Genomic DNA, 15,173 nt, shown 5'->3' with positions numbered 1-15,173 from the left:
GATCCATATTCTGCCACTTCCTCCAAGAAGGCTCTCATCAGTTCCCCAGTGAGAGTGTATGGCCATCCTCTAAGCTCCCTCCCACCATGCTCTAAGCTTCCCTCTCTCATCGTGTCTACTCCATGGCTTACTTCTCAGGCCGCTGCTGGACGGCCTGCTCCATGAAAGCAGAGACAGTGTTCATGGTATTCTTTTCAGCCCTGGCACACAGAAATACATAGTGAATTAATTAATGACTGGATTAATGGAGGCAAGGAGAGGCAGTGTAATAGAGAACTTTGAACTTGGCAGAGCACCTAGACTTAAAATAAGAAAAAGGGAGTCACTGGGTTTTGAGCAAAAGGATGAAATAATAAAATCTAAGGATTTTATTGTTTTGTTTTATAAGACTCATCTTGTCATGTTTTTGGAATGAAATGAAGTGCAGAAACCAGGGTTCTGAAGCCAATTAGAGTAATAATACAAGTCTAAAGTAAACAATGCCTCAGAAAGGCTTATAGTAGTGGAAAGGTAATTATATTTTGAGGAGACACGTTTGCTATGGGGGGCAGTGCACCAACCGCAAGGAATGTGTCACAAGCAAGCCAAATTGGCATTTAAGTGCAAGGCTCCTGGCTTCGAATTTGGCAGAGGAGGAAGATCCTGAGCTCACCTCCACTCGTTGACACCAAAACTACAACTACATATAAAGCAGCTGTCTCTGAGAATGACCTGAACACTAGCAGAACAGATTTTCTACAACTACAGATATAAAGAAAGAGCCACCCTGAGATGGGTCAAAGGGGTAGAGACTAAGTCTAGTCAGGACCCACCCTCTCCCACTCCCCCTGTGGGGACTCACAAGTGGGAGGGGTATCACAACTGTGGAGATCACCCTGGAAGAGGAAGGGGTTGAGCCAGAAAGAGGAACCCCCAGATCATCTGGCTGGAAAACCAGCAGGGCTGACAGCTTAGAGCCAAAAAGCTGGAAAAAACCAGGGTTGTTCTCTTTCTGAGAGCAGCAGCCTGAAAAGCACCCAAGTCATATGTGAAGGTGAAACATTGCCTGATGTTAGGGTGTGTGCTGGAGGGACAGGGATCTGTTGGAACTTTCTCCTGAGTCAGAGATGCTGGCGGGTGCCATTTCCATCTCCCCACCCCTACCCCACACCGCTTTCTTTCCTTCCCTTTCATCTACCTGGTCTGAAGCGAGCAGGCACCATTTCTGACACTCTCCATTATCCTTGCTGGCACTGTTCACCCCACCCTGCATTTCCCTAAGAGCTCATCCAGGTGTCTCCCCTCCAAAGCAGCTCCTGCCCTGCCTTTCCAGTGGGTGGCCTCAATGGGCGCCAGCACCCAGCACTGTGTCTGCAACAGCCTGGCTGAGCGTGGCAGCCACCCGCAGGCCTGCCCTTCATAGCAGGGAGCCCGCAACAGCTGCGGTCAGGCTTCACGGACTTTTCATGCTGGTCACTTTGTCAGGTATATGACTATCGAATCACCATGTTGTACACCTGGAATTAATAAAGTATCTATACTTTAATTTTAAAAGTATATATTTTTAATTTACATTAAAAAAAAAAACAACAGCAAAACTTCTGATAAACCAATTATGTGAGCTGAGTACAATGGACAAGTCAAGATGACTCCATTTACTTCAAGACTCATAGTCCACATGTAAGTGGCTATAGGGAGAGTATAAGGTGATATGTATGCTATAAGGTGTTTGGGTTACCTGCCTAAAGTTATTTAACCTGCTTTATTTGCTTAATACATCCTTTGAACTGAGCATAATGCCTTAAATACAGCAGGAGCCAATTAAACAAATGGATGAATTTATATTGCTCTTTTATTGCCTCAGATCATTTATTGGAAGGAAGGACATATTTAACTATACATACATATAGTTTTCAATATATAGTTGTGTGTCTATATTAGATTTGTGTGTACAGATATGCATATGTGATCATACACACATTCCTGGTTCTCTAATTTCTTTTTTCAAATTACAAAAGTTATAATAACCTCTTAGAATAAAATATTTTCCTTGAATTTCTCCAACCAAATGTTAACTTCCTATTATTAGCAATCTTTGCTCCAAATTTTTTTCTCCCTGACTTACCATAAAATGCATTTTTTCTTACCACAGACATTATTGTCTGAGTCAATTCTATCAAAGAAATGCAAATGAACAATAAGCACATGAAAAGATCCTCAACATCATTGGTCTTCAAGGAAGTGCAAATCAAAACGACGATTAGATACCACTCCACATCCTAGAGTGGCTTTAATCACAAAGACAGATAATAGGAAGTGTTGGTGAGGATGTAAATAAATTGAAACCCTCATACACTGCTGGTGGAAATGTAAAATGGCACACTCACTTTGGAAAACAATATGTCAGTTCCTTAAAAAAAGTTAAACAGTCATTATTTGACCCAGCAATTCCACCCCAAGACATATAAAATCATACATCACAAAGAAACCTATACACAAATGTTTGTAACAGCATTATATATAATAGCCAAATGGTGGAAATAACTCAACTGTTTATCAATTGATAAATGGATAAATAAAATGTGGTATAGAGTACAATAAATGTTATCACAAGAGAGAATGAAGTACTGATATATGCTGTAACAGGGATGAATGTTGAAAACAGTATGCTAAGTGGGGAAAAAGTCACAAAAGACCATATATGCTTCCTCAAATAAAATTTCCAGAATGGGCACACCTATTAAACAGAAAGTATATTAGCAGTTGAGGAAGGGGGCATCAAGGAATAGTGATGGCTAAAGGCTACGAGGATCTTTTTGGACTAATGAAAATGTTCTAAAATTGATTATGGTAATGATTTCACAATGATTTAACCAAAAACATTGAATTGTACACTTTAAATGAGTAGATTGTATGGTATGTGACTTATCTATATTAATAAAAGGGTAATATGCTAATTAGAATGGACGTCATCTGTACATCTTTCTGGATATCCTTCTTCTGGACAAAGCCACAGTAGCAGGAGCCAAGGCAGAGGAAGTTAGGGGCTATTAGGCCAGCAGGGGAGAGCAGTTAGGGGTGATCAGGCCAGTAGGGGGTTGGGGAACAATTAGGGGTGATCAGGTTGGCGGGCAGAGAGGTTAGGGGCGATCAGGCAAGCAGGCAGGCAGGTGAGCGGTTAGTTGCCAATGGTCTCAGATTGATAGGAATGTCTGACTGCTGGTTTAGGCCCGATGGGGTCCCAGTGGAATTGAGTTGTTGTTTTTTTTCCATCTTTACCTATTTTAAAGGAATTGGTATAAAGGATGAGCTCTTAGATAAAAGTTCTCCAACCACTAACACAGATGTAGCTATCATCTTAACACTTGGGAAATCTCAAAGTTGGCTCTTTAATCCAGACTAGAGAGGGTGCAGACCAGGCTAAAGGATTTCACTCCACCCACATGCACAAATTTTGTGCACCTGGCCTCTAGTATCTCAATAAAGGTGTTACAGAAACATTATTATTGAAGTCGCATTCTTTTATAGGCTTTTTTATATGAAAAAAATTTAAAAACGGCGGGGCGGGGCGGGGGGGGGGGAAATACTATTTTCAGGAGTAGAGGATTGGGCACATTCATACCAACTGACTGCTTTTCAGGAAACAAACCAGGACTATCATATATACTGCATTAATCAAAGGCACTGTGAATACTACCAATAATATTTCCTCTTTGCCTCCACTTAAGATAAACCCTGTGTTAAATTTTGAATTAAATGGGAACATCCTTTTCTACCATTTTACTGAATTTTGGTTCACCTGTTCAAAAGGAATATAAGTTGTCAAAGAGAGGAGGCAAAAGGATGATCTAACTTTTAAAGTATTGAAGTAAAGAGACTTTCCTTGAGAAGAAAGTTAAGTGAAAAGATAACTCAAATTCATCCTACTCTGAGATCCCATCCAAACTCTATTTTCTCATTTGTGGGATGTGAGGAGTGTATTTCTCTAGGTACCCCTAAGGTCCATCCTAATTCGAAAATTTTATAGCTAGCCACAGAATTTAACTATAGAATATGAATAAGAACTGTGGCCAAACCTATCTGGATTAAAGAGCCAGCTTTGAGATTTTCCAAGTGTTCATATGATAGCTACATCTGTGTTAGTGGTTGGAGAACTCTTTTTTATATATATATTTTATTGATTTTTTTTTTTTTTTTTTTTTTTTTTTTTTTTTTTTTTTTTACAGAGAGGAAGGGAGAGAGATAGAGAGCCAGAAACGTCGATGAGAGAGAAACATTGACCAGCTGCCTCCTGCACACCCCCTACCGGGGATGTGCCCACAACCTATGTACATGCCCTTGACTGGAATCGAACCTGAGACCTTTTAGTCCGCAGACCGATGCTCTACCACTGAGCCAAACCGGCTTCGGCTGGTTGGAGAACTTTTATCTAGGAGCTCATCCTCTACACTGATTCCTTTAAAATAGGTAAAGATGGGGGGGGGGGGGGGGAAACCTCAATTCCGCTTGATTGCCAGTCCTACTTTCTATAATACAAACAAGTCATCAACTTATGTGATTAATTCCGAATTTTTTCAGCCACTACATAAACAGAAATGATCACACAATGATTCTCTCTGAAATCATCTGGTCCCTTCAGGCCTATAAATTAGAGTTGGCCAATTCCTTCCAAATATTAAGGTTTTTTTTTTAATGGAGTGGGGGACTCAGCAAGGAATTTTTCAGGCCAAAGTAATACATTCCTTTTCTCCCTTGGTAAATTTAGACAAGTTGAAGTATTCAAAATAGGAGAAGGACTTTGGGACACGGAAGGAATGCAAATTGGCTCCCCAGCTCTGGAACTGGGAAGCAAAATTCCAAGGACTGGAAACCCAAAGATGTGGTAGTCCATTGGGGAAGCATAGCTCTGTGATGGAGGAAGCTAGAGAAAAAACAATAATAAAAATTAATGAGTTTCTCAGGAATTGGAAATGCTGAGCAGTGAGTAGAAGTTCATAAAATTAAATTGGAATATATAGAAAATATATTTTATCTCTCTATTTAAAAGATAATTTTTTGAAAAATCTAAGCTATCTGGGCAAGATACTAAGAAATGCTCATATAATTATACCCTAATGTTAGAGGGTCACTGAGTTATTTTTTCCCAAATGAACTCTCCTCAGCCTTCACCCCATAAGTAATGAACCAAACAAGTTGTATAAGATGAAATGGGATGGATCCACTCAAACTGGCTCAGATAGTTTTCCTTCTTCCTAGATTTTAGTTGACTTTTAGGGAGGAGTCATAAAAATTAGACTTCCTTCTCCAATCCATAAATTTAATTGTATTTCAATGTAAACAGGCCTTGCCATCAGCTTTGGGTGCACTTCAGCTATGCTCCAGCTCTACTTGTGAAGTCATCCTGTGTGGAACGGCAAAGGATCCAGTTTCACGCTTAATAAATCAATTTCAGGTTGCATAAAATGTCCGTGTGCAAGGAAAAATAAGGAAGGCTGAAAATCGCACTATACAAATTATATGGATTTGGACAAGAACATAGAAAGAAGACAAGAATAACCTATTTTCCAGTTGTTTTGACAAAATGTCAGACTTTTTTCAAGATTTCAAAAATGGCCTTTGAGATGATTTGCTTGGAATGAGGGCAAACTCTTGTTTTCAATTTTTAAGAGACTGCTGTGAATAGTCCAAGCAGTCTGCAATCTACATACAAGGCAATCAATTAAAGAGAAGCCCACCGAAGACTTGTTTTTGGTAAAAATATGGAGACTCCTCAGCCTGAGTTTCCAGAACTTCTGCAAATGGCACTCAGTTCAGAAATTTTTTTAATGAAAATGTAAATTCCTTGGAAGCCACGCTAGCATAATGACCTACACTCCTCATATGAAGGTCACTATATTTTACCTTCATTTCTTCTGCTTGACTTAAGACTAGTGAGAAGAATTTATAGCAAAGACACTGCAAAGAAAGTCAATGCATTTACAGAAGAAAATTATTAAATGGTACAAAGAAAGTGAAAAACTCAGATCTAAAATGAAACTCCCTATTTCTGCCTACAAACCGACCAGTAAAATGTGTGCCCTGAAATACACCAGGAGGAAGTCTCCTAAAATCATGGGAGGAAACAAAGAATTCTCTGCAACCTGTGATTCTTTAAGAAAACAGGAACCTAGCCCCAGCCAATTTGGCTCAGTGGATAGAGCATCGGCCTGTGGACTGAGGTACCTGGTTTGATTCCTATCAAGGCCACATGCCTGGGTTTGGGTTCCATCCCAAGTAGGGGGTGTGCAGGAGGCAGCTCTTTAATGATTCTCTCTCATCATTGATATTTATATCTCTCTCTCCCTCTCCCTTCCTCTCTGAAATCAATAAAAAGAATATATTTTTGAAAAGAGAAAACAGGAACTTTTTTTTTTAATATATTTTATTGATTTTTTACAAAGAGGAAGGGAGAAGGATAGAGAGCTAGAAACGTCGATGAGAGAGAAACATCGACCAGCTGCCTCTTGCACACCCCCTGCTGGGGATGTGCCCGCAACCAACATACATGCCCTTGACCGGAATCGAACCCGGGACCTTTCAGTCCACAGGTTGACGCTCTATCCACTGAGCCAAACCAGTTTTGGCAAAAATAGGAACTTTTATAAGCTCCTATTAAGTGTAAGCTACCTGACATATATTATATATAAGGTTTTCTTTGGTTTACTATCCTCCCTGTGACATTGAGACATGTCACTCCCTGTTGCACAGGTGAGGACACCAAAGCTCAGAGAGGCCAACACTTTGTCCAAGGTCAACCCAGCTGGTAAACTGAGCCAGAATTGGAACACCAACTGGTCTGGCTCCAGAGTTCATGCTATTAAATCATGCTCCATGAGAAATCCTGTGCTTTTACAAACTAGAAAAAAAGAATCAGCTCAAGAGTCTTTCTTCTTTCCTTTTTATTTTTTTCTGTGAGGGATCACCTCACCCTGAGTATAGAAACAATCCAAGTACAAATGTATGTAAATGAACTCCCATCCCCCTCAGAGTAAGATAAAATTCTGCAACAGTCACACATTGTCACAGGTTAGCTGGTATATGGAAAGAAGCAGATATGCCCAAGATAATGCTACTTTTCCATTTGACTTAATATAATCAATGGTGTTCATGAAAGGAAGAGGCTCCTTATGCTTCAGTTCTTTCAAAAAATGCAGCTTCATTCACAGTAATAATTAACTATGCATTTTAAAGCTTTTTTCCCCCTGGAAGCCTTACTTATCCTTGATAACAATCCCTGAGGGAGAACAGGTATTCATCCAAGGCCTTTGAAGTGTACGTATCATTTTATTAATTGTTAGCATATCATGGGCAAATTACAGCATCACCAGGCAAATATTAATTAACACTTAATTGGCATATAAACTATTTGGATACAAATAGATTACATGAAATACTTGAAACATGTTATTTTACATACAAAAGACTCAATTCACCATTTCCACTGTGGGACAGCCACAGAACCCACTGGCATTCCTCTCTAAAAAAAATAACTCTTTTATTTGTATTTCGTTCTTAAATTTATTTAAAGCTTTTTTTTTTCTTGAAATCCCCCTGATTATAAGAAACAATGTTAGATATCATAAAAGCTACAAAAAAAAAAAATCAACAGTTTAACAGACAAATGAATGCAGTACTACTAAAATCATCTACAAAAATATCATACGGGTGAACATAAATCCTTGGCTGCCTATAGGAATCCCTTGGTGAGATCACAGCCACAGAAATTTTTATTTAATTGGTCTGGGAAGCAACCTGGGCATTGGTGCTTTTAAGAGCTCCCCAGATGATTCATCTGTTCTGAGGTTGAGGTGCCCAACTGTGGGAGCACGGGGAAGGGAGCACAGAGGTGTGAGAATGACTCAGTGTGTCAGGTCAGTAGCTCCCTCCCCTCCCTTCCTTCCTCCTTCCTTCCTTCCTTCCTTCCTTCCTTCCTTCCTTCCTTCCTTCCTTCCTTTCTTCCTTCTTGCCTTTCTTCTTTCCTTTCTTCTTTCCTTCCTTCTTTCCTTTCTTCTTTCCTTCCTTCTCTTTAAGTAAATGTGGCATATATTTTGAACCATGATGAATGGAGATGAGAAGTGAAGCATTGAAGATGGAGAGCAAAGGTGTCAGAGGAGGAGAAAATGCTGTAAACCATGGCAAGGATATGAAAAGGAACAAGGGACACTTCAGGATTTAAATTTGAATGGAGCAGTCTTGTGGGAAATCTGGAGGGAGAATGGGCTGGACTTGTGGGCAGGGCTCAGAGGCAGAGGGACCCAAGGCAGTTAAGCTGGGTGCTGACTTCTGAAGCAATAAGAAGCCACTGATCATTTCTGAGCAAAGAAGTAATGTGAAAAAGTGACTATTAGCTCTGCAACGGGAAATTCAGGAAGTTTCATCTAAAAAAAAAAAAAAAAAAAAAAAAAAAAAAAAAAAGGTGTACATGGATTGTAGGAGACAGGAAGGCCAGTCCAGCCACTTAGGAAATGATGGAGATGAGGGAGGCAAAGGTCAGAGGTGCTGAACCAGGACTATGGCAGAGGGAGGGCAAAGGACAGAGTCCAGACTCACCACGATAGAGGAAGTGATAGGATTTAACTGGATGATGGAGACACGGAGAGAAAGGGAGCAAAGATGGCAGTAAGATTTAGCACTTGGAGACATAATTAAAAGAAATGGGAAATCAGGAGGAAGATGGGGTATTAGAGGGCAGATGATGAATTCCATTTCACTTACATTTGCCTCATCTGCCCTCATGTCTTCAATTTGGAAACATCCAGTGACAAGTCTGAAGTTAGGCATGAGAGCAGAGTAGATAATTAAGGCAGAAGTAGGGATTTGGGTGTCATTATCATAACCATGGGTCATTAGAGAAGGTGACAGGTGAATTCTCTGAGAGACATGAAGAGAGCTTGAAGGGGCTTGTGCAGGAGACAGACAGCAGGCAAACAGAGAAAGGAGCAAGGGCAGGCTGGGTCACAAGGCTCATTGAGAAAAGGAGATTCTGAGAACATGGGATAATCTATAATGTCAAATGTTACTGGAAAAAAATCACAAATGAAGCCATATAGCCAACTACAGATCACTGGTGACAAAGTTACAAGAGTAAATGCAGCATGCATGGCACGGAGGGTAAGAGAGTTGAAGGTGGGAGAGGCAAGGACGTGGAGACGGGAAGCAGAGTCCACTGATTCAGAGAGTTTGCAGCTGGACCAAAGAGGGAAACAGACAGCTGGCACACACGGACTCGGAAGTCAGTAAAGGAGCACTGTGAATGCACAGGTGTGCAAGGGCCAGAGTGAGTGGGGAGACTTTGGAAGCCAGAGAGCACGTGGTGCTGGAGAGGGTGAGGGAGGTCATTAGGAAGATAGGTCAACATTCAGTCCACGGTGAGGGTGGTAGACTGTCCCAGGAAAGAAAGCTAGATCGCCTTCTTTTTGGAAACAAAGGGTAAGAAGAAGGGGATTCATGAAAGAATGCTCAGCAGAGGTAGGAATGGAAAAGAATGAGGGAGCCTGAAGGACTGATGATCATGGTTGTTTCAGTGAAGCAAAAAACAAACAAAGAAAAAAACAAGGGCACCTTCCAGAGGTGGGGGGAAGGAAGGCGGCAGAAAGGAAAGGAAGAAATATTTCCACGAGGTGGGGGCATGTCTGGAGTTCAAGCTGTATAATCCGACTATTATGGACTTGTCATTAACTATAGACCACCTGAAATAATCAACAGACCCAGACAGCACCACCTCACAATAAAGTCTCTTTAAATGCCAGCACCCAGAAATCATCTGAGCTTGCAAGCTCCTCTCTGTGGCACAATTCTCCCTGGAGGTCTTAAACCAGTAAGTCTTTCCCACCTTCCACTTAGCATGTCAGGATTTCTTCCAACGGCTGCAAACCTCAGCCTCCCCCAGTGTAACCCGCTCCTCCCAGGTCAGCTTCACCGCTGCTATCTTCACTTGCAAGTCTCCCGTGGCCCAAGCAGGCAAGACTCTCCACTCAACATGCGTCCTTGAACAAGTCACATAACGTCCGCCTTCTCGACTGGAAAATGAAGGGCGATGAGAATGGGGCACTGCCTCCAGCACAAAGGGCTGGTGCAAATCAAATGACATATGGCTGAGCAATTTGCAGATATGAAGCCATAGAAAAGCTGAGTGATCATCTCTGCCTGGCTGGGCACAGCGCAGTTCACCCAACACAAAGGCCACATTCAGACCTTGCCAGGTGCCACAGACCCGCAGAGCGCTGGCCAAATGAAGCAGAAGCAGAAGACAAAAGAAAATCCCTCAACAAAACAAGGCAACTGGAAAGAGGAGACATAGAGGGACGGGACGGGGAGGTTAGAGGGTCACGAAGTATTCCGCCGCTGAAATTCCTCTGGACAAAGAAATCATTTCATGTTTCTCTTTGGGGAACAATATATGGGTGCATAGATGGAAGACTGCCCAGGGACCCGGGGCGTCTGGGAAATCTATCTGATGGAAAGAGAGAGCTCTCTGCTCTGCACGGATGCCACTACTTTGCAGCAAAACCGGCTGCTGGAGCATTTCTGGTCTTCCACAGGATCGCTCGCTTGTGCAGAACTTTCCTCCAGAAAAGAGGCAGTGCTCGTGGCATTTGGAGTGGATGTCTTTCCCCTCTTCTGCTCAGCCACAGACCTGCTTCATATGAACTTCTTCATGAATTCTAGAGATTTTTAAAGAATTTTAGAGAATGTTGGTCTTAGATAATAGCCTGGGCAACACTTTTGACAAGCCTACTAAATGCAAAAAGACACTAAATGTGTCTGTTCTTATCAATATTCTACAGGGTTAGCTAATGACTATCTGTAGCATTATTCTAAAGAAACTTCCTCCTTGGGGCTGGGTCACACTTGCATTTGTTGCATATCCCAGGGGTTCCCAAGGCCCAACCCAGTCTGCAGACCCCAGAAGAGCCTTTTGATACTATGTGTGCTTTATTTGGCTGAGGGAGTGGCCTTCACCCATGAGGCAGGAATTCCCTCTAGGCTCCCGGCTCCTAGGTTTCTGAGAGGTTTCTGACAGCAGGTAAGGTAACGATCTGAAGCACATTCAGAGCTGAGCCATTGTGCTTGACCAGCCTGGCCCTGGGCTCCAAGTGCTTTCTCCACCGCATAGTCCCTGGCTCCTTAGGCTCCAGTGCTATTGCTGTCTGCTTAGGGAGGCCACCAGCTCCTGTGCCGAACTGATCTTGACCGTGACTTCCCTCAGGCTTCTGCCTTCTCCCTGAACTACCAGCAACCTCTACCTCATGACTGCCACTGCTGGCTCTCTGCTGACCTGGGAAACAGCTCTTTTAATGTTCTCCTTGTTCAGAAGAGTGTAGTACACTTACAGCCTCAGGGTCCGAGGTCCCCGATTATGTCACTTCTGATGCCCTGTAGCCCTCTCTCTCAGAACATGTAGCTTTGGGAGGGAGGGCTACTATGGGCCCTGGTCCCCTGTGGCCTGCTGACATCACACCTCCAGCTTGGTCTGATCCACCCTTTTAAACCCCTTGTTCGTTCCTAGGACCCTGCTTCCAATCTTCCCTGGGCCAGGCGTCCAAGGGGGAACTGTTACAGAGTGAGTTAGTCAGAGAGGTGGTGTGACATGTCAGGATAGGTCTAAACATCAGTTCTGAATCAGATTTCAACGCTTTATTAAGGAGCCTCGGGCCACAGGCTTAAAGCTCATCCCCTGAGGAAAGTCCCATAAAAATGACTCAAGCCTGATTTCACACCTCAATGTCCGTTGGGCCTCTGGGAAACTATGCTCTTACCACTCTTTCCAGGGAGAGCACAGGCCCTGCTGCTACCATCCCTCCCCCTGAGCCAGCAGCTTCCTAGAAAGCTCTCCCAGGAAGCACTCCAGATCACCAAGGTGGGTCCGTGAATTTCTGTGGCAACCATCCAGACAGGAAGTGAAATGATAGATTCCCTCTATGAGCAGGTTTCTTGAAATGCTAGCAGCCACCTCCTCCTCTGAAATCTGTACACATATGCACATGCACACACACACATATGCACATACTCACATACACATACACAGAGACTTTACCTCCTGGGTTGACATACTCTTTATCTTATCCTTTTTTTTTTAATGTTTTTATTGATTTTTTTGAGACAGAGGAATAGAGAGATAGAGAGGAATATCATCTATCAGCTGCCGCCTGCACACCCCTACTGAGGATCAAGCCCAAAACCTGGGCATGTGCCCTGATCAGAATTTGAACCTGTGATCTCTTGGTTCCTGGGTCAATGCTCAACCACTGAGCCACACTGGCCAGGCTTTTTATCTTATCTTCAGCTCCTTATTCTTTACCTTACTGGCTCTCTTCAACCCATCTTCCAAGGTCTCATAGATGAAGTGGGGGACAGCTTCATAGTGTCATGCCTGGCTCTGCAGACTCTTAATAAGTCCAGCAGGAATGCATCTAGCTCCATCTTTGAAAAGGAGGATGTATTTGCTGAGGGGCAGCAGCTGAAAGTAAAACAATAGAATATCATCTCTTTCTGTGTGTAGTTAGGTTATTAAGTACAAATTATTGATAGGAGTAACAGTTGTTGAAAAGCAAGAATTCCTAAGAGTTTTTAATATAAATTAGTCAGCATTATATCTGCTTTATGATGAAATACTTTCCAGAGTATATCCCCAAATCAGTGTAGAGAGAAAAAAAAAAAAAGATTATGAAGATAGGCCAGAGCTTCAAAAGAATAAGGGAGAACTCCAACATGACAGCATTTAATATTGATTATTTCACTTGTTTGAAATCTAGTGACTCATTTTTGTTTGCCAAGCCTGTTCTGGGCACTAATACCTCTGATTGCTCTAGGAGATCTAAAGCAATTAGAAATCCAGAAGTTAGTTGAAAAAAATTAGTCTTTGTTCTCCCATATTAAAGATTTTTTAAATAAAAGATTTACCCTGCATAGAGTCTACTTATTAAATTAAATTATTAAATTTTAATGGAATCCTCATAACCAGAGTTTATCCCTCAAGTTAAAAAAAAATCCAAACAAGTTAATATGCTTCCAACCCAAAGTTAGTGTGCTATTTGTATCAACCAGAAATGGTCACACCAGACACAGCTGGCCTGACATTTAATCCCTGCTGTCATATTTTTGGCTCTCTCTGTATCATTGGCCAATATATTATATAAACTTCTATTCTAAACCAAGACCCAGTAAATCAACTGTACCTTTTGTTTGGTTTTTTTTTTTTTTTTTTTTTTTTTTTTTTTTTTTGCAGAGTTGGCAAGTTCAGACACATGAAGAATTAGGAGCTGAAGCATCCCTGACAATCCCACTGTTGATCTATCCCTGCAGTTTTTGCCTCTAAAATACAGTGTTTCCACAGATGTTGCTGAAATCCTGCTGGCCAGAGGAGCAACCCAGGCAGCCTGTCCCGCTTGCCATGGTTTTCATGTACACACCTGCGTCCCGCCCAGAAACCACTGGTTCTCTCCAGCCTTGGATGTTCACCAACACTGCCCCAGGCAACAGCCTCCACATACAACCTGTCCTTTACATTCTCCCCTTTCCTGCTGACCCCAATCCATCGTCCTGAGTAAATCACAACGCAACTAAAGAGGGAAAAATCTGTCTTTGAATCATCTGCCTCTTCCTTTATTTTTTTTCCCCTCTCAATGTCATCTCCTGGTTGTCAGATCCCAAGGATATTAAGTTTGTTCCCTCCTCCTATCAAAGTGCATTCCCAGGAAAGAATTAGACTGGGTCCAGTTAAAACTGAAATGTGAAAGACTGACAAGGTTGGGTTTTTCCTAAATGATTTTAAGGATCACTAAGTCCCTAGTTTGACTTTAGCTGAAACTCTGTCTGCGGTAGACATCTGCCAGCCTCTCTCTGCAGCAAACTCCATTGCCATTCCTTTATAACATCTTCCCAATCTCAAATCTGGCCCAACACAGGCCCCCAATCCCACTTTACTTCTGAATATCTAATAAGATTCACCTTTTATTCACAACCAGCTTCTCTACTTCCTTGGACACACACATACCATTGTCTCTCCACCCTCAGGCTTTGCTTTACCTTCTCTCGGTAAACTCTCCACTCACTCCTCCAGTTTTAAGCAAAATTGTCAAACAAATTTTCTAGGGAATCTCTTGTCCATATCTCTTACAAGAGAAAAGAACTAAATTCCCTAAAGTGAGTCTTCATTCTTCCATTACCCACCCACCCTCCCAAAAAATGCAAAGGAGAGAAGATAAAGTACTCATCCATTCTTTGTCAATTGAAACCCAGTCAGTGTGTTTTTATAGCACTCCAAGAATATGATAAAAGTAGTTGGCCAAAGTGTACTAGGTTGAATACGTGAAGAGCTTACTTTTAAAGTAGAACATTTCCAGTAGGAAAATGTAAAAGTTACATAGAGAAACAATATTTTAAAAAGGTAGTGTAATTGGTTATAAAAACAGGAAAATCTCCCTCCTACTTAAAGCTTCAAAGAAAATTCACATTTTTCACCTCCAAAATTAGAAGAAAAAAATACCCAAATGTTTTGGGAAAGAAAATTGAAAGATACTTTTTGGGAGTAATTTGGCAAAATATATACAAATAGTCTTAAAAAGTTTATACTCTTTGATCAGAAATTCCATTTCTAAGGAAATATTCTAAATGCAGAAAAATATAAAAAATTTTAAAGTTTACAGCAGCAATGCTTATGAGAGCAAAACACTGAAATGATCTAAAGATCCAATAAACAAGGAATTATGTTACTAAAATATGATATAGCCATTTAATACAATAGTTAAACAGGATAAAAAGTTTAAATATACCTATACTATGCATAGAAAAGATGAAAGCAAATATGCCAACATGTTAGCACTCTTTTCTCTGAAGATGAAGCTAATGATGACTATTTCTTTGTATTTGATATTTTCAGATTGTTCATGATTGTTCATGAATTGTTCATTATAAATATTACATTTTAATCTAAGTATACCTTAAAAGAAATCATTTATAAGTTATATTTGCATGCAGCTTAATAAGTCTAGAAATCCAAAAATGTTTGGAGGAGTTCACATACCAAGTTCATTCTTGGCTGCTGTTGCTTTTTATTTTTTTACTATTAACCCATACTTTTTAAAAATATATTTTTATTGATTTCAGAAAGGAATGGAGAAAAGGAGAAAGAGAGAAACATCAATGTGAGATCA

Source organism: Pipistrellus hanaki, assembly GCF_964339955.1.
Source record: "Pipistrellus hanaki genome assembly, chromosome: 5".
Taxonomy (NCBI): Eukaryota; Metazoa; Chordata; class Mammalia; order Chiroptera; family Vespertilionidae; genus Pipistrellus; species Pipistrellus hanaki.
The sequence above is the reverse complement of the archived record's forward strand: the minus strand, read 5'-3'. Positions refer to the sequence as shown.